This window comes from Dipodomys merriami, unplaced genomic scaffold (genome assembly GCF_024711535.1).
Source record: "Dipodomys merriami isolate MVZ:Mamm:240054 unplaced genomic scaffold, mDipMer1.0.p SCAF_21, whole genome shotgun sequence".
Classification (NCBI taxonomy): domain Eukaryota; kingdom Metazoa; phylum Chordata; class Mammalia; order Rodentia; family Heteromyidae; genus Dipodomys; species Dipodomys merriami.
Window position 1 is genome coordinate 6,989,397 of NW_027203493.1, and position 25,531 is coordinate 7,014,927.

At 41.8% G+C, this 25,531-nt stretch overlaps 1 protein-coding gene and 1 non-coding gene across 6 annotated transcripts in view; one reads left to right on the plus strand and one right to left on the minus strand.

Moving 5' to 3' along the window:
- The window catches only part of Celf1 (CUGBP Elav-like family member 1), an 89,669-nt gene that overhangs the window by 16,576 nt on the left and 47,562 nt on the right, over nucleotides 1–25,531 (plus strand). Inside the window, exon 1 of one of the 5 annotated variants that reach the window (XM_070032349.1) lies at nucleotides 12,873–12,889. The exons of 3 other annotated variants lie outside the window; for them this stretch is intronic. The gene's annotated coding sequence lies outside the window, so the exon portion shown is untranslated. Of the gene's footprint in view, nucleotides 1–12,872; nucleotides 12,890–23,682; nucleotides 23,702–25,531 lie in introns of those variants that run through there. One more of the 5 variants, XM_070032351.1, reaches the window with a different exon arrangement.
- Nucleotides 11,118–11,223, minus strand: LOC138834230 (U6 spliceosomal RNA). Its single transcript, XR_011374007.1, has one exon. It is a non-coding gene; the product is annotated as a U6 spliceosomal RNA (small nuclear RNA).

The window sequence follows — 25,531 nt, forward strand, 5'->3', positions numbered from 1 at the left end:
CGCTCTTGAGCTAGCACTTGAGCCACAGTGCCACTTCTGGTCTCTGGTGGTTAATTGGAGAGGAGAGTCTCACAGAGTTTCCTGCCTGGGCTGGCTTTGAATCATGATCCTCAGAGCTCAGCCTCCTGAGTAGCTAGAATTGCAGGTGTGAGCTACCAGTGCCAGGCATAAATTTCTTTTTGTGTGTGTGTGAGAACTGTCCTGAGCACTGTCCCTGAGCTACTTAGCTGAAGGCTAGAACTCTACCACTTGAGCCACAGCTCTGGTTTTCAATTAGAAATAAGAGTCTCATGGACTTTTGCTGTCTGGGCTGGTTTTTAAACCACAATCCTCAGATAGCTTCCTGAATAGGATTGCAGTTGTGAGCCCCAATGCTCAGCCACTTTCGGCTTTTTAAAATTAAGAGTTAAGAGTTTTAAGGTCTTTCTTGCTTGGGCTGGCTTTGAACTGCAATCCTCACATCTCAGCTTCCTGAGTAGCTAGGATTATAGATAATAACCACCAGTTTTGGCCATCTGGCAAAAGTTTTAGTGTAATCATATACCAAAGCTACAATTTCTTAAAATTTGGAGGGCTTTTAAGTCTTAACTTAAAAACTACTGTGCCAGGGCTGGGACCGTAGCTCAGTGGTAGAGTGCTTGCCTTGCATGCATGAGGCCCTGGGTTCCATTCCTCAGCACCACATAAGTAGAAAAAGCCAGAAGTGGCACTGTGGCTCAAGTGGTAGAGCATTCGTCTTGAGCTGAATAGCTGAGGAACAGTGCTCAGGCCCAGAATTCAGGCCCCATGATCAACCCCCCCCCAAAAAAAAAATATATATATACATATACTATTCCAGCCTTGGGGAAAAGGCAGAGTAAGAGCTAGAGGCTCTTGAGTTCAAGCCCCAGTACCAGCATGCACACATAAAAGTACTAAATGATATAGAGTATGGTGGTTTGGATGAAAATAACATGTAAACTCATTGAAACTTCAGTGGTTTGTATTTGTTTTTGTTGTTGTTCTTTTTGTTTTTTGAGGCAGGGTCTCAATATGTAGTGTAAGTTGTCCTCATGATCATCCTGACTTAATTTCTTGAATGCTGGGACTACAGGTGTGTGACACCATACTTGATTTATTTGACATTTGTTGACAATAGTCAGGATTGAACCCAGTACTTCAGCTTGCTAGATCAGTGCTGTATCCCTTGAGCAGTGTTCGCAGCCCTTTTCTTTTTTCCTTTATTTGCATGTATTTGTACTAAATTTGTTTTTGCCATGATTTTTTGTTTCTTCAGTTTCTTCTAGGATACCTTTCTTTTTCTTCTGCTCAACTTCCTCTTCTTGTTTAGAAAAATTTGCTCCTTTTTAGTAAGGATCATCTTAGAGTGGCAGGGGAGCTCAGGTATGAGTTAATCCAACCATGAGCCCTGTATGTTTGGTGGTGCGTCTTGGGTGCTTTGTTCACTTGGATGTGTTCAATGACCAGGGAGTCTACATCTAAACTCTCCAGTTCAGCCTTACTCTCTGCATTCGTAAGCATGTGCAGCAGAAATTCAGCACTCTTTTTGGGCCATTGACCCTCTGTCCAGCCCCACTGTTTGGGCTGGGCACACCTGCACAAAGAAGCACACGTTGCTTCTTTAAAATGACATCTTTCAGATACTTGGTAGCTTTTCAGGTATGTATACTCTTGATGGCCGAGGCTGTTTCTCTGGTGTTCTTAAAGTGCACATGAAGATTTGAACCTCTTGACTTGCATGGTTTTGTGGGATTTTGTGAATCAAGAGAATAGAGGTCATCTCCTGCTACTTATAGCCAGCCTTTTTTTTTTTTTTTTTTTTTGTATTATGTTTTCAAGACAGGATTTAGCCAGTTTTGCTTAGGCTGGCCATGAACTCTATATTCATTCTCCTACCTCAATCTCCTCAGTAGCTGGGATTCCTGAGTAGCTGGCATAAACCACCATGCCTGGTTTGTTTATTTTATAAGAGAGCTAATAGAAATTAAAAAATGTTTGTTCAGAGTTACAGATGGTAATACTTCTTAATTTTTATTTTAATTCATTTTTTTTGTGTACTGATACTGGGGCTTAAACCTAGGAGCCTGGGCACTGTCCCTTAGCTTGTTTGCTCAAGGCTGACACTCTACCATTTGAGCCACACTTTCACTTCTATTTTTTTTTTTTTTTTGGGGGGGGGGTCTGGTTGTGGGGCCTGAATTCTGGGCCTGGGCGCTGTCCCTCAGCTCTTCAGCTCGAGGCTAGCGCTTTACCACTTGAGCCACAGCACCACTTCCGGCTTTTTTCTTTTTGCTTATGTGGGGCTGAGGAATCGAACCCAGGGCCTCAGGCATGCAAGGCAAGCGCTCTACCATTGAGCCACCTTCCCAGCCCCACTTTCACTTCTAGTTTTTTGCTAGTTAATTGGAGGTGAGAGTCTTGGACTTTTCTGCCCAGCTTGTTTTGAGATCCTCAGATCTCAGCCTCCTGAATATTATTAGGATTACAGGTGTGAGCCATCAGTTGCCCATTTTGGCAATACCACTACTTTGTGTGTGTGTGTGTGTGTCGGTTATAGGTTTTGAACTCTAGGCCTAGGCACTGTCCTTCAGTTCTTCAGTTCAAGTCTAGCGCCTGACCACTTGAGCCACAGCACCACTTCCGGCTTTTTTCTGCTTATGTAGTGCTGAGGAATCGAACCCAGGGCCTCATGAATGTGAGGCAAGCACTTTACCATTGAGCCAACTTCCCAGCCCCTGGCAATACTTCTTGAAGCCAACTTGCTGATAAAAAATTAGATCAGCTGATCAGCTTTCTGACTTGCCAGATCCAGAACATCAAAAGACACTTTGACCAAAAAAAAAAAAAGCCTGCTTAGATCCACCCCCAGGAATCCTAGTGAGTCCCCATAGTAACAACCTCCTTGCTTACAATTTGTCACTGTGTAACTGTCACTGGGGTTCAAAGAAAAGCCAGTATCAAGGACTATGTGACATTAACTACTCATGATAAAATGCTGTTGCACATTTGCAACCAGCCAGAAATAGAAAAGAAAGTTTAGAGCTTTAATTTCTGTGTTCTATTAATTATAGGCTGAAAAAAAGCTGCCTAATTGTGGTAAAGGTGCAGCAGAGGAAGGTGGTGGGTGGCATAGGAGGGAAGAGGAAGTACGCCACAGGCTCAGAGTGTTAGAAGCCTCAGAGCTTCTCATTTTCTTTGATTTTGCAAATGAGGGAAATGAAATACCTTAAGTTCACATAGCGGCAGAAGCAGGATTTCAGTGCAGGCCCTTAAAATTTCCCAGCACTCTGTTCTGCTGCTTCCATCCATATGTTGTCTTTATTTTTCATAATGAAATTTGTCTCTCAGGTTAGGAAAGGACAAAGGTTGTGAAGGGAAACTTAGCTAGTGAAGGAATCCCTTTGCAGTGTTCTGAGTAGGCAAGTCCCTCTCTCCACTCAGGTGGAGGTTACTTGTCTGCTAGAAGGCAGTTTCACAGGGATTTCCTTCCTATTTTAAAGCTATATGCTTTGTTTCTCTTAAAAAACAACGATGTAAATGAGAGTAATTCTTGAATGTTTTTCATTAGTCTGTTCCTCTTCACTTAAGTCATACTTGTCAATCATGATAAGATAGATAACTTTTTAAAGGAATTATGTCATGCCTAAGTCCTAGAACTTTAAAGATAATTCCATATTTGGAACGACCCAGTCTTATTAGTGGAAGAGATAGTGATAAAGCTATATTGAGCTTTAAGTACTTTATAACATGCTTAATAAGATGAGATGATCACAATTTAAAGACCATCAAAAAGACCTTCAGAAATATTTGTATAGCATATTAGTAGCCAAATAGGCTGTTTTTAAAATTGGTTAGGTACTTTAACATAAAAGTAAGTTTTGGGTTCAAAATTATCATTATTTTGGTGATTATTGTGTACCAGAAAAGAAATTTTAAATGACTTTTTCTTTTGTGGTGGTACTGGGGGCTAGAATTGTCCCTGAGCTTTTTGCTCTAAGCTAGCACTCTATAACACTTCAGTCACAGCTCCACTTCCAGCTTTTTAGTGGTTATTTGGACATAAGAATCTCATGGACTTTTTTTTTTGGGGGGGGGGTCCAGTTGTGGGGCCTGAACTCTGGGCCTGGGCACTGTCCCTCAGCTCTTCAGCTCAAGGCTAGCACTCTACCACTTGAGCCACAGTGCCACTTCTGGCTTTTTTTTTTTCTGCTTATGTGGTGCTGAGGAATCGAACCCAGGACCTCAAGCATGCAAGGCAAGCACTCTACCACTGAGCCACCATCCCAGCCCCTCATGGACTTTATTCTTGGCTGGCTTCAAACTATGATCCTCAGATCTCAGCTTTTTGAGTAACTAGGATTACACATGTAAGTCATTGGTGCTGGGGCTCAAGTGGTAGAGCACTAGCCTCGAGCTGAAGAGCTGAGGGATAGCACCCAGGCCCAGAGTTCAAGCCATACAACGAACTCTGGGCCTGGGTGCTGTCCCTGAGCTCTTCAGCTCAAGGCTAGTGCCCTACCACTTGAACCACAGCACCACTTCCAGCTTTTTCTGCTTATGTGGTGCGGAGGAATGGACCCCAGGGCCTCATGCAGGAGAGATAAACACTCTACCTTGGAGCCACCTTCCCAGCTGGGAACCTCCCTGCCCCCCAGTCTTTTGTTGTTGTTGTTGTTGTTGTTTATAGACCTTGAACTCAGTGCCTGAGCACTGTCCCTGAGCTTTTCTGCTCAAGGCTAGTTCTCTGCCACTTTGAGCTACAGATCCACTTCTGAATTTTTGGTGGTTGTTGTTTTTTTTTTTTTTTTTTGGGTCCAGTCTTGGGGCCTGAACTCTGGGCATGGGTGCTGTCCCTCAACTCTTCAGCTCAAGGCTAGCGCTCTACCACTTGAGCCACAGCGCCACTTCCGGCTTTTTTCTTTTTGCTTATGTGGTGCTGAGGAATCGCACCCATGGCCTCAGGCATGCAAGGCAAGCGCTCTACCACTGAGCCAACTTCCCAGCCCCTTTGGTGGTTAATTGGAGATGATTATCTCATGGACTTTGCTGTTGGGGGTTGGCTTCAAACCATAATCCTCAGATCTCAGCCTCCTCAGTAGCATTACAGGCATGAGCCACCAGCACTCAGCTTTTTATGCTTTTATTGTTACTATAAAGGTGAAGTACTGAGGGGTTACACTTATATAAGTCAGGTAAAAAGTACATCTCTTTTTGGACACCCCTTCCCTCTCCCAGTTTTTCTTTTTTTTTCTTTTTTTCTTCTTCTTATGTGGTGCTGAGGAATCGAACCCAGGACCTCATGCATGCGAGGCAAGCACTCTACCACTGAGCCAACTTCCCAGCCCTGTCTACCCAGTTTTTCATATTCCCACTCACAAGTTGTATAGTTGATGTTCAGCATTGTGTCTAGTTAGTACCACTATTAAATTTGTTTACCTTTTGTCCCTCCATTTCTCTGTCCCTCTTACCTTCCCAATGATAGATAAGTGAACAAGCAGGACAAAAAACAAAAACAGCAATGAAGTCTTTATGCCTTTTAACTTACAGACATATATTTTCTAATAAGAAATAGAGGAATGTTTTCCATTTCTCATAAATACAGATTTCCAGTCAGGTGCTGGTGGCTCACGCCTGTAATCCTAGCTACTCAGGAGGCTGAGATCTGAGGATCGTGGTTCAAAGCCAGCCCAGGCAGGAAAGTCCGTGAAACTCTTTATCTCCAATTAAATCACTCAAACCAGAAGTGGCTCTGTGGCTTAAGTGGTAGAGCACTCACCTTGAGCTAAAGAGCTGAGGGATAGCACCCAAGCCCAGAGTTAAAGCCCATGGCCGACAAAAAAAAACCAACCAATTTAAAAAAAATACAGATTTCCGGAAGAATTGACTATACCTAAAATGAAGACCTTGACTCCAATATTAATTTTTAGTCACATCAGAAAATGAAAGTGATGTTGACAATCTTTTAGTTATTTCAGCAAAATGCCAAAAGGAAAATGTGGATGCTCAGTGTTTAGAGAACTTGTCTTGTGAGTACCAAGCCCTGGCTTTGATCTCCATCACTGAGAAAGGAAAAAAGTAGGACTAGGGCATAGCTCAAGTGGTCTACAGTGCATGCCTAGCAAGCTTGAGGCCCTAGACTTAATCCATAGTATTCCAAAGAAAGAAAAAAGAAAAGGGCTGGGAAGGTGGCTCAGTGGTAGAGTGCTTGCCTTGCATGCATGAAGCCCTGGGTTCAATTCCCCAGCACCACATACAGAGAAAAAGCCAGAAGTACGCTGTTGTTCAAGTGGTAGAGTGCTAGCCTTAAGCAAAAAGCTTAGGGACAGTGCCCAGATTCAGAGGTGAGGCCCCACAACTGACCCCCCCAAAAAAAGAGAAAATGTAGATGAGGTTTTCTATTTGTTTTTATGTTGGTACCATTGTTCTTTGTCACCCCTTCCCCCCAATTGGTGTTCTGCCACTTGCATTTTGGCTTTTTGCTGATAAATTGGATATAATTTCCAGACTTATCTGCTCAAGCTGGCTTCAAACAGAAACCCTCCAGGTCTCAGCCTCCGGGTAACCAGGATTACAGGCATGAGCTTTATAGTCCATGCTTACCTAAAATTCAATATCGAATGCTTCTCTATCATATATTGTGACGATAGGCATGTGCTATCAAGCCCAACTCTTACGATTTTTGTTTTGTGTTTTTTTGTGAGTTTTGTTTTTTTGTTGTTGGTCATGGGGCTTGAACTCTGAGCCTGAGTGCTGACCCTGTGCTCTTCAGCTCAAGGCAAGTGCTCTACCTCTTGAGCCATAGCGCCACTTCCAGTTTTCTAGTGGCTTATTGGAGATGAGTCTTACAGGCTTTATGCCTGGGTTGGCTTTGAACCATGATCCTCAGATCTCAGCCTCCCGAGAAGTTAGGATTACAGGCGTGAGCCACTGGCACCTGGGTTATTATTATTATTATTATTATTATTATTATTATTATTATTATTATTATTATTATTATTATTATTTTGGTCAGTCTTAGGGCTTGAACTCAGGGCCTGAGCATTGTCCTTGAGCTCTTTTGCTTAAGGTTAGCCCTGGACCACTTTGGTGGAGATACGAGTGTCATAGACTTTCCTGCCCAGGCTGGCTTCCAACTGTGATCCTCAGGCCTCAGCCTCCTGAATAGTTAGGATTATAGGCAGAGCTACGTTTTTTTATTGTAAAAATATTGTACAGAAGGGGTTAGTTACATCATAACAAGGTAATGAGTACATTTCCTATTGAGCATTATTGCCTCCTCCTTTGTTGAAATTATTTTTTGTCCAGCATGGTGGTGTATAACTAAGTTCAGCATGTGTGAGGCTGGAGCAGGGAGATTGGGTGTTCAAGGAAAGCCTTGAAATGAGTAAATTAGGACTGGAGGCCAAATATATATTTATGTAGATTCCATAGATTCTAGCCTGACTCAAAATTCTTTTTCTTTTTCTTTTCTTTCTTGCTTTTTTTTTTTTTTTTTGGTCAGTCATGGGGCTTGAACTCAGGGCTTGGGCACTGTCCTTGTGCTCTTCAGATCAAGGTGAGTGGTCTACTATTTGAGCCACAGAGCCACTTCCGGTTTTCTGGTGGGTAATTGGAGATGAGAGTCTCATGGACTTTCCTGCCTGGGCTGGCTTTGAACTGTGATCTCAGATCTCAGGCTCCTGAGTAGCTAGGATTATAGACATGGACCACTGGAGCCTGGCTCAAAATTATTTTTCTAACCACTTCCTTTCATGTACTAGGATAATGCTTTTTGTTTGTTTTGGTTTGGTTGGTACTAGGATTTGAACTCAGGACCCTGAACAGGCACTCCTGCTGAGTCACACTTCCAGCCTAATAATATAACAATTGCTGTTCAGTTATGTAAACTATGTCTTGTTCTAGTAATGTTTAGCTCTCTTAGAATCGAAAGATATTTATTTGTTGCCCTGAAAATACAGTAGTGTATTTTACCGAACTATTTTTCTGTTTTACTGAAAGTAAAAGTAACTCAACTGAACAGAATTGGCAGGCAAATGTATTTTGTTTTGTTTTTTCTTTTTGGTGCAGGAGGTTGAACCTAGGGCCTTATGCATGTTATGCAGACATTCTGTTGCTGGGCTGTATTCTTGACCCTGGAAATGAGGTTTTGTTGTTATTGTTGGTTGTGGGGCTTGAACTCAGGGCCTGGGCACTGTCCTTAAGCTTCTTTGTGCTCAATGCTAGCCCAGAATGCACTTAAGCCTCAGTGCCACTTCTGGTTTAGGGTGGTTAATTGGAGATAAGAGTCTCACAGGGACTTTCCTTCCACGGCTGGCTTTGAACCATGACCCTCAGATTTCAGCCACCTGAGTAGCTATTATTACAGACAGGAGCCACTGGCTCCTGGCTAGAATTGTGGTTTGAAGGAGAGTCAGGTATACCACCTTCAGATGTTTTCAAAAAAGATATATGTATCATAATGGAGTTCTTATGGATAGGTACCCAAGGTCCTTTAGTAGATGAAAAAACTCAGTATTGAATCTGTTTAGTTCATTCCTTCATAGATTCTATCTATCTATCTGTCTGTCTATCTATCTATCTATCTATCTATCTATCTATCTATCTATCTATCTATCTATCTATCTATCTATCTATCTATCTATCTGTACTCTGTTACTCCTTTATTGTGTGCATGCACACTGGTCCTTGAGTTTGAACTCCGGGACTTGACATTGTCCCTGATCTTCTTTTTTGCTCAAGTCTAGCACTCTACCATACAAGACACAGCACCACTTCTGGCTTTTCTGTTTATTGGGCACTCAGGAATCAAACCCAGGGTTCCATGCATGCAAGACAAGCACTCTACCACTAAGCCACAGTTCCAGTCCTTTTTTTTTTTTTTTTTTTCTTTTGTGTCTGTTCTAGAGCTTGAACTTGGGGCCTAGGTACTGTCCCTGAAGTTTTGTTTTTGTTTTTGTTTTGGGTGGGGGCAGTCAGTCATGGGGCTTGAACTTGGACCTGTCCCTGAGCTCTTTGGCTCAAAGCTAGCACTCTACCATTTTGAGCGTCTGTCATTTCTGGTTTTCTGGTGGTGAAATGGAGATAAGATCACAGACTTCTTAACTGCTTGGGTTGGCTTTGAATGGTGAACTTCAGATCTCAGCCTCCTGAGTATTTAGGGTTATAGATGTAAGCCACCAGTGCCCGACTCTGATACTGCTTCTGTTTCTTGGCAGTTACATTCTTTAGGCTTCTAGAAAAGATAAAAAAATACTTCTGTCTTGACTGCTCTGGAGGCTGTGCCTCATTTGCCTGTCTGGTCTGTGACTGTGTCCTCTTTTGACTAAGCCCCTATTAAAGAGTGTCCCAAATGCTATCTTGATATATGCTCTCCTTGGCAATGTTTTTAAGCTTTCATTTGCAGGTTGATTCTCAGTGGGAGAGAGCCATGTTCAGAATTGCCTTTCTGAGAGTCTCTCATCTCTTTACTTCTATTTATAATCTTTGTACCTCTTCTTCCTTGAGCTTGCACTTTCTGCATAGTTGACTCCATTATATCATCTTTGGGATGGCAAAATAAAAGTTGGAAGGTTTTAAAGTTAAAGTTCTCAGAATAATATTGTCGCCCACATTGCACATATGTCACATTTTGAATTTACTAGTTAAGCCTCTAAATGTGTGCTTTATATACGATATGTTCAGTGTGCTGATTTAGGTTGCCATGGAGCCTAAAAGTTTTAGGCTTAAGTCATTCAGTAATGAGTGGTCTGTCTGTCTGTCTTCTCTTGTATGTATATATCCCAGGCTCAAATTTGATAGGGAGTCCAGGCTTGACTTGAACTCAAGATGATGTGATTACAGGTATATATCCAGCTCCCATAGTAGGTTGTTAAACCTGTTTGCTGTTACAGATTCCAGTCGAATATTCTGTTTATGAATTCACTTTCCTATAAATGCATATGCAAAATAATTCATATAATATAAATGCATATGCAAAATAATTCATATTAAATAACTTTTTGTTGTTGTTGTTGGTTGTGGGGCCTGAACTCTGGGGCCTGGGCACTGTCCCGGAGCTCTTCAGCTCAAGGCTCTTGCCCTACCACTTGAGCCACAGCACCACTTCTGGCTTTTTCTGCTTACGTGGTGCTGAGGAATTGAACCCAGGGCCTCATTTGCAAGGCAAGCACTCTAACACAGCCACCTTCCCAACCCTAAAATAACTTTTTTGAGATCTTTGAAATGTCTAGATTCTCTAGGTCTTTTCATCCTAGATATAGATTGATCTAGTTCCAATCCTGTTTTTCACTTGGGAAAATAGACTCAGAGAGGAGAAATGACTTAACAAAGAGCATACTAAAGGGGCTTATAGACATTTTCATTGGTGCTGATACTGGGGCTTGAATTTAGGACTTCAGGCCCTCACCCTGCTTTTTTGCTCCTGACTAGTACTCTACCACTCGAGCTATGCCTCCAGTTCTAGCTTTTTGCTGGTTAATTGCAGGTAAAAGTCTCAAATTTGATAAAGTTTTCACTGAATACTTATTGATTACTTGGTTAATGCAATAAGAGCTGAAAAACAGTTGTTTTAACAAGTCAGCGGCATTTCTTGTTTGTAGCATGCATGTGCGAATGCGCACCATTACTGGAGCTTGATTTTTTTTTTCTAATCAGAGCTGGTGCTCTACCACATAAGCCACTCTTTAACTTCCTGCTTTTTGGTTGTTAATTGGAGATGAGTCAGTCTCGTGGACTTTGCCTAGGCAGACTTTGAACCTCAGTCCTCAGATCTCAACTTCCTGAATAGCTAGAATTACAGGCTTGAATCACTGGTGTCCACAGCATTTCTTTAAAGGATTTACTTGGTCAGAAATTAAGTTTTTTTTTCCTTTTTTTAATTGTGAAAATACTGTACAGAGGGGTTACAATTACATGGGCATGATAATGAGTACATTTCTTATCAAGCATTGTAGCCTCCTCCTTTGTTTCCCCTTCCCATCTACCCCCCAACCCCCCCACCCAATCCTCCCTGCGCGCTCCCCCCCCAACAAAGTTCATTTTCGACATAACGACTTGTACATCTCATTGTTGCAGTGGGTCCACCTGTATCCCTATTTAAACGATTTGCTTTTCCCCTAAAAAATATGGAACGCTTCACAAATTGCGTGTCGTCCTTGTGCAGGGGCCATGCTAATCTTCTCTGTATCGTTCCAATTTTAATATATGTGTTGCCGAAGCGAACACAGAAATTAAGTTTTTTTTACATTGACATGAATCTGGTGGAATTGTTCTAAGTAAAATAATTACAAAAATATGAGTATTTGACTTCTGATTACATAAGCCAGCATTCTGAGAAATGTATTCTAAGAAGGTATATTTTTAACTTTTTTTTTTTTTTTTTTTGTCAGTCATGGGGTCTGAACTCTGGGCCTGGGGCTGTCCCTCAGCTCTTCAGCTCAAGGTTAGCACTCTACCACTTAAGCCATAGTGCCATTTCTGGCTTTTTCTGCTTATGTGGTGCTAAGGAATTGAATCAGGGCCTCATGCATGCAAGGCAAGCAGTCTACCAATAAGCCACCTTCCCAGCCCCTAGTTTTTAACTTTTACTGGCAGAATTTTTTTTTTTGTGGGGGTGGGGGGAGGAGGGGGCAGTCATGGGGCTTGAACTCTGGACCTGGGCGCTGTTCCTGAGCTCTTTAGCTCAAGAGGAGTGCTCTACCACTTCAGCCATAGCACTACTTCTGATTTTTCTGGTGGTTAATTGGAGATCAGAGTCTCACAGACTTCCCTGCCCTGGCTGTCTTGTTTTTGTTTTTTTTGGGTCCAGTCGTGGGGCCTGAACTCTGGGCCTGGGCGCTGTCCCTCAGCTCTTCAGCTCAAGGCTAGCTCTCTACCACTTGAGCCACAGCACCACTTCTGGCTTTTTTTTTTTCTGCTTATGTGGTGCTGAGGAATCGAACCCAGGGCCTCAGGCATGCAAGGCAAGCGCTCTACCACTGAGCCACCTTCCCAGCCCCCCTGGCTGTCTTTGAACTATGATCCTCATATCTCAGTCTCCTGACTAGCTAGGATTACAGGCGTGAACCACCAGCACCTGAACATACCAGCAGAATTTATTTATTTTTAACATTTTTTAATTATTAATATCTGTAAGTAGTTGTACAAAGAAGTTCCCATTCTACAAAACAGTATATGAATCAAGGTGTCTGACAACATTGTCACCCATGGACTAGCAGAATTTTTAAAAAGGGAGAGAGAAGAGATTCTAAAGCAGTCTGAGCAACCAGACCATTAGTCTAGAAATAGCAAAGGGCCAATACTAAGATTATTCATAAAGTAGGGAATAACCTTTTTTGCACATTCATTTTTAGATTTAAGTGATAAATTGAACCTCACAGCTATTGCTGATCTGGTAAGAATCTGACCTAGTAAAAGATTTTAGACTTTCTTATTTCCCACAGTTGAGGGCCACAGTGTAAATGTCTAAATTTAATTGGGAAGTTCTTTGACCGAAATAGAATCTCTCAGACCTTCCTTCAAGTACCAACCTGTGTGTTTCTGTTTTTTATCTGGCGGATGTGTACAGAATGCATGTGTGTGAGATAATTGGGCTTTTACCAGTGGCCCCTTTTCAGCAACCATGTATGGGTAAAGCTGTTTCTATTCCCTGCTCCTCCCTTTGGAGTGAAGCTGGGTGCAGAGTCTGTTCTGCTAAAGCTGATGTTCCACTTTTCAGCTTTCTATATTTGTACAGCAACAGCAGGAGCAGCCCACTAGCCAGGTCTTGCAGCTGCCCTGTGCACCCAGACCTGCTCAGGACTCAGCCAGGGCTCCCAGTTTGTGTTCACGTGGGTCCATCTATCTGTCTATGTTCATTTCTGTGGAGGACTGAGGTTCCAGGTTTAAAGAGGTGACCCATTTGTCTGTTTTGTGTTGGTTTTCCGGTTACAAATTGTGTAGAATGTTTCAGAATCTCAGGGATATTGGCATGAAGAAACAGTTTTAACAAAAGCATCCTGGGGGGGGGGGGGAGGGGAGTCTGGGGACGACTGATCAATGTAGTAATTTAGTATCTTTGAGTTACCTTAGAAGTAGCAGGGTTTTTGTTATTATTATTATTTTTTAAGATCAGCTATTAGGGATGAGTAGAACAAATTTCTTGACAAAATCTGAGTAGAAAAAGATGTGAAATTACCTCTTAAATTATTTGCTAAGGTGGGTGTGGTAGTACAAAGTTGTTTTCCCAGGAGGCTAAGACAGGAGTATCATGAATTTGAGGACAGTCGACTACATAGAGTGACCCTGTCTCAAAAAGAGTGCACAGCTCTTTGGAAGAAGCTGCAGTACTGGGCTATTTGCTGGGAAGGTAACTGTAGGAAAATGGCCTGCTGTTTTGGGCTTTGCAACAACCTGTGCTGTGTGCAGATTCCCAGTGCTTTAAGTTTCACCTTACAGAGGCCTTTTGATGTCTTGCCTATTTAAGTAATAGTAGGGAACATGATAATACAATTTCAGGCTATTTTCAAGATACTGTTTCAAGCCAGGCACCGGTGTGGCTCATGCCTGTAATCTTAGCAACTCAAGAGGCTGAGATCAGAGGATCACAGTTCAAAGCCAGCCTGGTCAGGAAAGTCCGTGAGACTCTTTATCTCCAATAAACCACTAGAAAACCAGAAGTGGCGCTCTGGCTCAAGTGGTAGAGCGCTCACCTTGAGCTGGAGAGCTGAGGGACAGCGCCCAAGCCCAGAGTTAAAGCCCCACAACCAACCAAAAAAAAAAGATACTGTTTCAAGATAACTGTTAGTTACTATGATTTGAAAGGATACTTTCTTGGTGTGTTAAGCAGGAATTCTTCAATCTTGATCAACCTAAGTTCATATTCTCTATTTTGCAGTTTTCTTTTACTCTCCTCCCCCATGCCCTCATGAGTCATAAGTGTACAGAGTTGGGAATAGAACTTGTCAGCTGAGTGGGAATGAGACACTCTGCACATGTTTATAACTGGCCAGGGAGACAAAAGGGTTAGAGAAACACTTTAACTGAGGCACTTTTTCCTATGACTGGGTAGTGTGAGTACAGTTCTGTGATCATTCACTGATGTAGTCTGGCTCTTTAATAACTTAAGAATCTGTTCTACAGACTCTGACCCTGCATTCTTCATAACTTTCTAAAATTATTGAATATGACAACATATTGACTGCAGTCATCTTCTTGGCAGTCATCTTCTTTTTACTTTATTTTTTTCAGTACTGGGGATCAATCCAGTACCTCACTCCTGCTAGGCATGTACTCCACTATGAGTTTTATCTTTGGCTTAATCTCATTTTATTGTCCTACTAATGTTTTCCCATTTATACTGTGAATTGCACAACCTATGTAAGGACTGTCACTAAAGATTAAAATCAGTAGCAGCTCTTTGATTTTACAGCTCACTTCAGCAAATGATATTGTTTAGCACATCTTTATTATAGCTTTCTTTTTGTTCTTGACCTTTAAAAGTTAGAATTTCCCTGGCCTCATTATATTAGTTTTTCTTTTTCAACCGTATCCATTTTGAAAACCTCCACAAATTTTTCTTAGTATGAGGAGAAGGATAATTCTGCCCCCCCTCTTTGTTAAATGTGTTGGTCCTGGGGCTTGAACTCAGGGCCTAGGTGTTGTCCCTGTGGGCCTCTCCCTCTCCGCCCCCCCTCCCCTCACGGCCACAAAAATGTCTAGCAAGACTCCATTATTTGAGCCAGAGCTCCACTTCCAGCTTTTTTTTGCTTGTTAATTGGAGATAAGAGTCTCACTCACTTTCCTGCCAGGACTGGCTTTGAACTTCAATCCTTAGATCTCAGTTTCCTGAGTACGATTACAAACATGAGCCATCAACTTCTGGCTCCATCCATTTTCTTTTTTTTGGCGGGTCAAGTAGTGGGGCCTGAACTCTGGGCCTGGGCGCTGTCCCTCAGCTCTTCAGCTCAAGGCTAGCGCTCTACCACTTGAGCCATAGCACCACTTCTGGCTTTTTTTCCTTTTGCTTATGTGGGGCTGAGGAATCGAACCTAGGGCCTCATGTATTCAAGGCAAGCGCTCTACCACTGAGCCACTTTCCCAGCCCCTCCATCCATTTTCTTGTAGGTGTTAAATCTCATCCTTTATGACTATGACACTCTGTCGTATATATACCACATTTATGGGCACCTAGACTGCTTCTATAGTTTGCTTATTACCAATAATGCCACAGTAAACATAAGTGTGTGTGCTTTGTTGTGTGCCAACTTTGGATCCTTAGAGTAGAAACCCAGGAGTGGTATAGTTAGATGACATAGTAATTCTATTTTTAGTTTTCTGAGAAACCTCTATACTGATTTCCATGGTGGCTGCACTTATTTACATTCCTACCATCATTATGTAACTACCTCTTCTCTTACCTCTCCACCCCAATCCTTATCAGAATTTGCTTTTTTCTTGATAATAGCGATTCTGAAGGAGTGAGATGGAATCTCTGTGTTACTTTTTTGGATTTTTTTTTTCTGATATGAAGTTTGTACTTCAAAGGCTTTGTGTTCATTAGGATTGTACTTCAAACTACCATCCTCCTAGTCTTAGCCTCTCAAGCAGTTTACATGAGTTTAGCTGTCATGCCTAGCCAGTGTACTCCCCCCCCCCCCCCCCCGTCGTAGGGCCTGAACTCTGGGCCTGGGCGTTGTCCCTCAGCTCTTCAGCTCAAGGCTAGACCTCTACCACTTGAGCTACAGCACCACTTCCGGTTTTCTGGTGGTTTATTGGAGATAAGAGTTTCACGGACTTACTGCCCAGGCTGGCTTTGAACCTCTGATCTCAGCCTCCTGAGTAGCTAGGATTACAGGTGTGAGCCACCAGTGCCTGGCTGTACTTTTTTTTTTTAAACTGATGAACTTGGCCTCATGCTCTTGCTCAAGTTTTTTCGCTCATGGTTAGCACTTTACCTCTCGAGCCTCACTTCCAGCCTTGTTTTTTGCTTTTTTAATTTTGAGATAAAGTCTCAGACATTTCTGCCTAGACTAGGTGTTATTAATAGGTGTGAGCCACCAGCTCCTAACTTTCAGTATTTTTCTTTTGAGAAGTGTCTATTCAGTTGATTTGCCCAGATAGTCATTGTTAGTATTGGTGGTTAGTATTTTGGCTTTTTTTTTTCTTTTTTGGCTACTCGGGTTTGAACTCAGGTTTTTATGTTTACTGTGCACGTAGTTTACCAATGAACCATACCTCTGACCTTTAATTGTGTTATTTTGTTGTTGTTGGTGGTGGTGGTGGTCGTCATCGTGGAGTATTAATTTAGGGCCTAGGTACTGTCCCTGAGTTTTTTTTTTTTTTTTTTTTTTTTTGTCAGTCGTGGGACCTGAACTCTGGGCCTGGGCAGTGTTCCCTCAGCTCTTCAGCTCAAGGCTAGCGCTCTACCACTTGAGCCACAGCGCCACTTATGGCTTTTTCTGCCTGTGTGGTGCTGAGGAATCCAACCCAGGGCCTCATGCATGCAAGGCAAGCACTCTACCACTGAGCCAGCCACCTTTCCAGCCCCCCTGAGCTTTTTTGCTTAAGGCTGTCTCTATCACTTTGAGCCATAGCACCACTTCTGGCTTTTTTTTTTTTTTTTAAATAGGTTAGTGGAGATAAAAGTCTCATGGACTTTCCTGCCCTGGCTGGTTTCTAATCATGACCCTCAGATCTCAGCCTACTGAGTAGCTAGGATTGCTTACAGGTGTGAACCACCAACCAGTTCCTGGCTTTGACTTTGAATTCTTTATACATTTTAGATATTAATCCTCAGAAGAATATTTGGCTAAGATTTTTCTCCTTTTGCTCGAGGCTGGCACTCCACCACTTGAGCCACAGCTCCACTTCCCACTTTTTCTATGGTTAATTGAAGATAAGAGTCTCACAGACTTTTCTTTCCAGTCTGGCTTCAAACCACAGTCCTCAGATGTCAACCTCCTAGCTGAGATCATAGCTAGACACTCAGTTAGGATTACTGGTGGGAGCCACCACTGCCTGACTAATGATGACTTTTTCAGCTTTCTTGCTCACAGCTTTATCATTTGAACCATGCCTCCAGCCTAGCGTTTTGCTGGTTAGAGATTAAGTCTTCCGGACTTTTCTGTCTGAGCTAGCTTTCAACTGTGATCCTCCAGGTCTCAGTCTCCTAAGTAGCTAGGAGTATAGGCATGAGTCACTGATTCCTGACTTGAAAGTTTCAGTTTGCTTGTGGATATCCAGTTTTCTCAGCACCATTTGTTAAAGGAGTCTATCTTACAGAATATTTTTGGCACCTTTGTCTGAGAATCAGCTGGCTGTAGTTATGTGGGCTTATTTCTAAGTCCTCTTGTATTCCTTTGTGTCTGTTTTGTGCCATTACTATGCTGTTTTTGTTACCATGGCTCTGTGGTATAATTTGAGGTTGGACATTTTGGTACTTTCAGTGATGCTCTTTTTTGCTCAGGACTTTTTTCAGGGTCTTTTATGATTTCATGTGAATTTTAGAATTTTTTTTGTGGGGGGGGTGTCCGGTTGTGGGGCCTGAACTCTGGGCCTGGGTGCTGTCCCTCAGCTCTTCAAGGCTAGTGCTCTACCACTTGAGCCACAATGCCACTTCCGGGTTTTTTCTTTTTGCTTATGTGGTGCTGAGGAATCGAACCCAGGGCCTCAGGCATGCAAGGCAAGCACTCTACCACTGAGCCACCTTCCCAGCCCCTGAATTTTAGAATTTTTATTTTTCTTTGAAGACTCACAGGAATTTTGATAGTGATTAAGTTGAAGTGGTAGATCTTTCTTGGTAATATGGACATTTTCACAATATTGTTCAGGTTCCTGAGTATGGCAAGTCTTTGCATCTTTTGGTGTCTTTTGATTTCATTGTTTTATAATTCCTATTATAAGTGGGGTTTTGTTTTTGTTTTTGTTTTTGCCAGTCCTCTGGCTTGAGCTCAGCCTAGGCACAGTCCCTGAGCTGCTTTTGCTCAAGGCTAGCACTCTGCCACTTGAGCCACAGAGCCATTTCTGGCCTTTTCTGTTTATGTGGTATGAGGAATTGAACCTAGGACTTCATGAATGCTATGCAGCACTCTACCACTAAGCCACATTTCCAGCCCTGGTAGAGATCTTTTTACCTACCACCTTGGTTAGGTTTAATCCTAGATTTTTTTATTCATTTATTTATTTTCCTGGGGGCCTGAATTCTGGACCTGGGCACTGTCCCTCACTCAGCTCAAGGCTAGTGTAGGGTCTTTTAAGTGTAGGTTTGTATTCTCTGCTAATAGGGATAATTTGATTTCTCTCCTTCCTATTTGTGTCTCTTTTATTTCTTTCTCTTGTCAGATGCACATTTTGAAGAGATGTAATCGTCTTGTCAAATATTAAAACTCTCGGAGACTCATCTTTGCTTACCGTGGGCACTAAGCTTAGTGTCTGGAAGAATAATTATAGCAAATGTTGAATACTTTCTGTGTCCCAGTAACTGTTGTTCTAAATGTTCTTTTACAAATCCTTTAAACCTAACATACAGCTAGAAGCTAGATCTTATCTTGTAACTGTTTTCACATGAAGAAGCAGAGATAGGAAGGCATTTAATAATCTTTTCCCAAAGTTACCTGGCTAGTGAGCAGCAAAACTGGGAAAGAAGGGTCTTGACTGCAAGATCTGATGTAGGTACATCAGAGGCTTATAGTACATATTTATCTGATATTAGCACACCTGGAACATTATTTGGTATTACTAAATTATGAATCAGCCTAACCAAGTCTTATTTTAGAATTTCCTTTGGAAGCCTGGGGGTGGTAGCTCACACCTGTAATCCTAGCTACTCAGGAGGCTGAGATCTGAGGATCTTGATTCAAAGCCAGCCTATGTAGGAAAGTCCTGAGACTCTTATCTCCAATTAACCAACAGAAAACTGGAAGTGGTGCTGTGGCTCCAGTGGTAGAACACTAGCCTTGAGCTGAAGAGCTGAGGGACAGCGCCCAGGCCTAGAGTTCAGGCCCCACGACCGGACCCCCCCCCCAAAAAAAAAAAAAAAAAGAAATTATTCTCCTGAGATATTTATGTAAGGCCCAAATTTATGACAACCTGTTTTTTGTTTCTAGTGCCAGCCATATTTTTCTGAACAAGATCATAATTCCTTAGGGACAGAAATTGAGCTGAGGGTGGGGTTTTGTGAGAGAGCAAAAAGAGGGGTAGAGGGAACATTGCACACACCTACACATCTACCCCCTCTTTAATTTTAGGTATATAGATGCTTTCTTAAAAAGTGAGTGCTTTTTTTTTTGATTGATAGCTCTCCTGTTTCTAAGAAGCTTGTTTTTGTAGAAATGAAATCAAAGTACTGACAAGTTTAATTTTGCAAAAGAGTTCAGCCTTTTTCAGAGGCATTGAAGGAGATGATGGAGATCATTTAAGTGGATATTGAAACGTTTCCCTTAGGAACACACCTGGAGAGTGCTGAGAGCATGATAATTGAGGTCACTTTTTAAAAAGTGATACTATATAAAGAGATCCTTAGTATTTGTTTTTAAGCTATGGATCCTTGGAGATCTCAATCTATGCTCACTGACTGGCTGGAGTAGAGGTAAGATTTTTTTTTTTTAACTTTTTGTGCTTTCTGATGGTTTATATTCTGTCTTAGGAAATATTTCCCCAGGAAAACTCATTTCTGGTTTTGTAGAATTAAGAAATTAAGACCAGAAATAGATTGAATGAAGTTTCCTGCTTTTTTAATGAAAACAGGACAAGCCTCCTAAGATGAGGCCATATGGAAGCATCTTGCTTGAGTGCCCATGTATTTGGAGGTGAGTTTGAGGCAGATGGTACAAGCAGGGTTCTTGGCTGCTTGGTCAAGGGTTTTGGAGATATGGAAGTTGTATGCTAGGTGCCTTGGAAGAGCTGCTGTTTTCCATATTAAGCATGGCTGCCTAGTAGGTGGATAAGCCCAGAAAGAAATGTTGGAGTAAGAGAAGAGGTAGGGATTGGTAATGACTGCAATATGATATAAACCCTCCCCCCCCCCCCCGAGATTAGGGAGAGAGACAGTGTGAGAAACAAGATTCTAGATTTACTAGTCTCTAGACTTGATAAGCTTTTGCAGAACTGTAGGATTTCTGTATTTGAACTTAAGCTGTTTTGATTCCTTTTTGAGATACTAGACCCAAACTGTATTTGTAGAACTGGTTTTGACATTTTATCTCATCTTGCCCCTTGCCTTCATTACTGGAATCCAGCTAATGTTGCACTCTGCCTTGACAAGAAAGATTGATCGGAGAAAATGTACACAGATATACAGTTAAGTGATTGAAAATAGCCCCAGTCTTTGTAAATAGCCAGTCAGAAGGCTTGCAGTTCAAGCAAGCTGCAGTTGAGTTGCTGGGCTAATTTCATAGTTCATATATGCCTGGTTCACCTGGACAGTTGCTTTTTTCCAAAATGCCTCAGGCAAAGCAGCCAAGTGTGGTAATACATGCCTGTAATCCCAGCAACTCAGGAGGATGGAACAAGAGGCAAGGAGGATTATGAGTCCAAGGCCAGACTTGGCTTCATAGCAAGCCCTCCATTCTCCCCTCAGATTACAACAAAAACTTAAATAGAAATCAAGCTACTTTTTGGAACAAAACAGGAATTAGATTATTTGTAGAATAAGTAACAAGCATGTAAATAGTTCAACCAGTAATCTTCGACTACAACTGCAATTTCTTTATTCTTCAAGGGATATTCTGTTTATACTTCTGGTTTTAATTGGAGATGATTGTCTCATGACTTTCCTGCCCTGGCTGGCTCCAAACTATGATCCCTGGATCTCACAGGCGTGAGCCACCATTGTCTGGTGCTTTAGAATTTCTTACTATTTGAATATATCTTGTTCAGTCAGTGGTCTTATTCTCTTTAATAACTATAAAGTGTTTTGCTGTATTGGTATGTTATAATTTATTTAGCCAGCTTCCAACTGATAGGTATACTTTTAGGTTTGTTATTCTAAACTGTGTTCTTATCACTATCCCTTTCATACTTTGTATACACTAGGTAAGTAAGGTTTATTTGTAGGCTAACAGGTCTGTTTCTAGAAAAAGAATTATTGAATTCAAAGGGCATTCCAGTTTTCAATATTAATCAGATAGTTTTTTTTTTTTTTTTTTTTTTGGTTGTTGTTGTTGGTTGTGGGGCTTGAACTCTGGGCCTGGGCACTGTCCCTGAGCTCTTCAGTTCAAGGCTAGAGCTCTACCACTTGAGCCATAGGCACTTCCAGTTTTCTGTTGGTTAACTGGACATAAGAGTCTCAGGACTTTCCTGCATGGGCTGGCTTTGAATTGCAATCCTCAGATCTTAGCCTCCTGAGTAGTGAGGATGACAAGCCTGAGCCACTGGCGCCAGGCTACTTAGTCCTTTGGTAAAAATTATTTTTCAGGTGATACTATCCATTGAAGAAGGTTATTATTAGAGGGAGTTATCTAAATGTTGTAGTAGTCAAACTACCACGCTGCACATAGTTATTAAATGAATATCAGATATGAAGCATCTGCACAATTTGAGAAACTTTTTTTTTTTTTTAAATAAATCGTGGGGCCTGAACTCTGGGACTGGGCGCTGTCCCTCAGCTCTTCAGCTCAAGGCTAGCGCTTTACCACTTGAGCCACAGCACTGGCTTTTTCTGTTTTATGTGGTACTGAGGAATCGAACCCAGGGCCTCATGCATGCAAGGCAGGCACTCTACCACTGAGCCACCTTCCCAGCCCTGAGAAACTTTTGATATGTTTATTTATCAAATCTAGCATTCAGAGGTGACAAATTGTACAAAGGAGGTTGGAACAATCTCTTTTTCTTTCTAACATTTGGAGAATTTGATGATATAGCTAGATCCCTTTTATTCTTTTATAAAAATCATTTATATTCATAAAGGTCTTAGTTCCATCCATTTATGATCCTATGATCCTTTTTTTTTTCATATGATCCTTTTTTTTTCCCCCTGGTCCTGGGTTTTGAACTCAGGGCCTGGTTGCTGTCCTTGAGCCTCTTTGTGCTCAAGGCTAGTGCTCTACCACTTAGCCACAGTCACTTGTGGCTTTTTTGAGTAGTTTATTGGGGCTCAGAGTTTCATGGAGACTTTTCTGCCCGGCCTGGGTTCAAACCTGGATTCTCAGTTCTCAGCATCCTGTGTAGCTAAGTATTACAAGTGTGAGCCACCGGTGCCTGGCATTCATTTGTGATCTTGACATTAGAACAAAACATTTAAGTGTCCATGCTTTCTATTAAAGCAAAACAAACAAAAGACCTCCCTCAGCTTCATTTGATCCCCTGTAGCATGGTGACTCTGTCCCAGAGAATGGCTGTGGAATTGGGGTCACTTAATCCATTCTCTTCAGTTCTCTTACTTGGAAAATTGGAGTGAAAATACCTTAGGACTTCCATGGACATTCAGAAAAATAATGATAAAGTCATTTCCAAAATGTTATGTATGGTAATGACTCTTCAGAGACATTAGGATTGTAAGGTAATTTAAAAAGTAACTGGCAGTGTTTTATATAAAAAAAGTTAGTCACATTCTGCCTCCATGGTACTAACATATGGTGCAGCTCTGATGAGCTGCACAAGTGGGCTGAAATAAAAATGCAGTTGGAGTGAAGAGCAGTAGTGACTCACTAGATGAGACAGATTTGGCCTTCTGGCATGGCAGTGAAACTGAGGAGGAATTGGTGGCCTTAGTACATGTCAAGTTTGAGCAAATCATGCATGGAGTATTAAGGAAAAGTTGAATGACTTAACCCTTGTGTTTAGAGTAAGTGCTTTGCCTAGTGTCACAGACCCTGCATGGCTTTAGAGTCACTTCTTTTTCACCTGAAATCTTAGATAAAACTGGAAAACACATAGAAGCTGTAGTACTTATACCCAGAGAAAGGTGCACATTAGTACCAAAAATACTGCATCTAACCTCCCCTTCCCCCAGTACCAGCTGTTGTTAGGGAAATAGGAAGAACTACATAAAGAATGATATTCCTAATTAAAGGGGACCATTTTTACCATTGCTCATGAGCCATGTAGACTCTGGGGGTTAAGAGAATCTGATGGAAACTGAATTCTCTTTCCAGAAATCCTCAGTGTCCATGTTCACACAGTTTTGCATAAAGTATCATAGGGGTTATAGGCTTGCCCTCATTCTGAAGATTCAAGGGTAGGTACCAATTTAAGAATCCTTATGAAAGAGAGTTGCTGAAAATTGTCACAGTGTACAACAGTGTGAAAATACTTAACACTACTGAACTGTACACTTTAAACATACTGGTGAATTTCAGTTGTTTTTTTTTTTTTCCTCTCCTAAACTAAGTATGATGTTTCATTCCTGTAATTCCAGCACTTTGGAGGTAGAGACAGAAGAATTGCAAATTCCATGTGCCCTAATTTGGGCACAAAACCCTGTTTCAAAAAACAAAACAAAACCAAGGGGGCTAGCATGTAGTTTAGCAGAACACTTGTGTAGTATGCTTGGTCCTAGGTTTGTTTCTCAGCACTGCAAGAACAAAACAAAATGGAAAAAAATGCCACCACAGAAGGATTAGTATACTGGACAGTCAGTGTGCAGGAGAAGAGATTAAGATCTGTTTATAAACTTCCCTTCTAGGTTCATGGAGAGGACACGCATAGATGACTCATTAGGAAGGAATCAGACCCCAAATTTAAGCTCGAATCCTGGAAACAGTTAAGGAGAGCAACTATCACAAAGGTTTATTATTTATTTATTTATTTATTTATTTATTTATTTATTTATTTATTTATTTATTTATTTATTTATTTATTTATTTATTTATTTATTTATTTATAGGGTCCAGTCGTGGGTCCTGAACTCTGGGCCTGGGCACTGTCCCTTTGTTCTTCAGCTCAAGGCGAGTGCTCTACCACTTGAGCCACATAGCCACTTCTGGCTTTTTTCCCCCTGCTTATGTGGTGCTGAGGAATCGAACCCAGGGCCTCATGCATGCAAGGCAAGTACTCTACCACTGAGCCACCTTCCCAGCCCACAAAGGTTTATTTTTTTCTACCCAGAGAAAGTATTGTCTTATCCCTGCTGACCTGCACAAGTTTGAACTTAAGTCTGATAGGGGTATAAGACCATAAGCTGAGCACACTGACTGAACATTTATAATCTTAGCTACTTAGGGGTCTGAAAATTGAGGTTCATAGCCGGCCAGATAGAAAAATCTGTGAGAATCCATCTCCAGTTAACCCACAAAAAAGTTGGCAGGAGGTGTGGCTCAAGTGGTAGAGTATCAACTATGAGCAAAAAAACTGAGCAAGGGGCTAGGAAGGTGGCTCAGTGGTAGAGTGCTTGCCTTGCATGCATGAGGTCCTGGGTTCGGTTCCTCAGCACCACATAAGCAGAAAAAGCCGGAAGTGGCGCTGTGGCTCAAGTGGTAGAATGCTAGTCTTGAGCTGAAGAGCTGAGGGACAGTGCCCAGGCCCAGTGTTCAGGCCCATGACCGACAAAAAAAAAAAAAAAAAAAAGTATGATTAAAGACTTAAGCGAGCTTGTGCTAACAAAAAAGAACCCAAAAACCAAAAAACTGAGTGAGAATGTAAAATCTTGAGTTCAAGTCCTGGTGCAGCATTAAAAACAAAAACAACGCACATAGACTATCCAACATAGAGTAGCTTAATACAGTGTAATTGGGAGTATGCTGGGAATAGGTGGCTAGTTGAATAGCCTTTTTTACCTACTATTAATTATGATACATGTGCTCAGGATAGGTTAGAATCTGATGGCAGCTGTCATTCTTTTGGTACAGTGTTGCTATAGAGAAATAGCTCTACCAGGTTAAACTGCTAATTTATTTTATTTTATTTTATTTTGTCTTGTTGGTTGTGGGGCCTGAACTCTGGGCCTGGGCACTGTCCTCATCTAGGTTAGTGTTCTGCCACTTGAGCCAAATTGCCAAATTGCCACTTCTGGCTTTTTCTGCTTATGTGGTACTGAGGAATCAAGCCCAGGGCCTCATGCATGCAAGGCAAGCACTCTACCACTGAGCCACCTTCCCAGCCCCACTTTTTTTTTTTTTTTTTTTTTTTGAGACAAGATCTTCCTATGTAGCCCAGGCTGGCCTCCAATTCCCAAATGCTAGAATTACAAGTATACACCTCCATGCCACCTTAATCATGCTCTTTCTTTCTCTCTTTCCTTTCCCTCCCTCCCTCCCTCCCTCCTTCCCTCCCTCCCTCCCTCCCTCTCTCCTTCTCTCCTTCCCTCCCTCCCTTCCTCTTTCTTTCTTTCTTTCTTTCTTTCTTTCTTTCTTTCTTTCTTTCTTTCTTTCTTTCTTTCTTTCTTTCTTTCTTTCTTTCTTTCTTTCTTTCTTTCTTTCTTTGTTTGTAAAGGGGGTGTTGGGCTTGACCCAGTGTCTCAAGGCTTCTTCACTCTATCACTTGAGCCAAGCCTGGGTATTTGCTTGGTCTTGCAGTTTTGTGTGCTCCTGGCTAGCTTCACGCTATGATCCTCAGATACCAGATGTGAGCCGTTGGTGACTTGCTTAATCATACTTCCTTTTTTTTTTTTTTTTTTGGG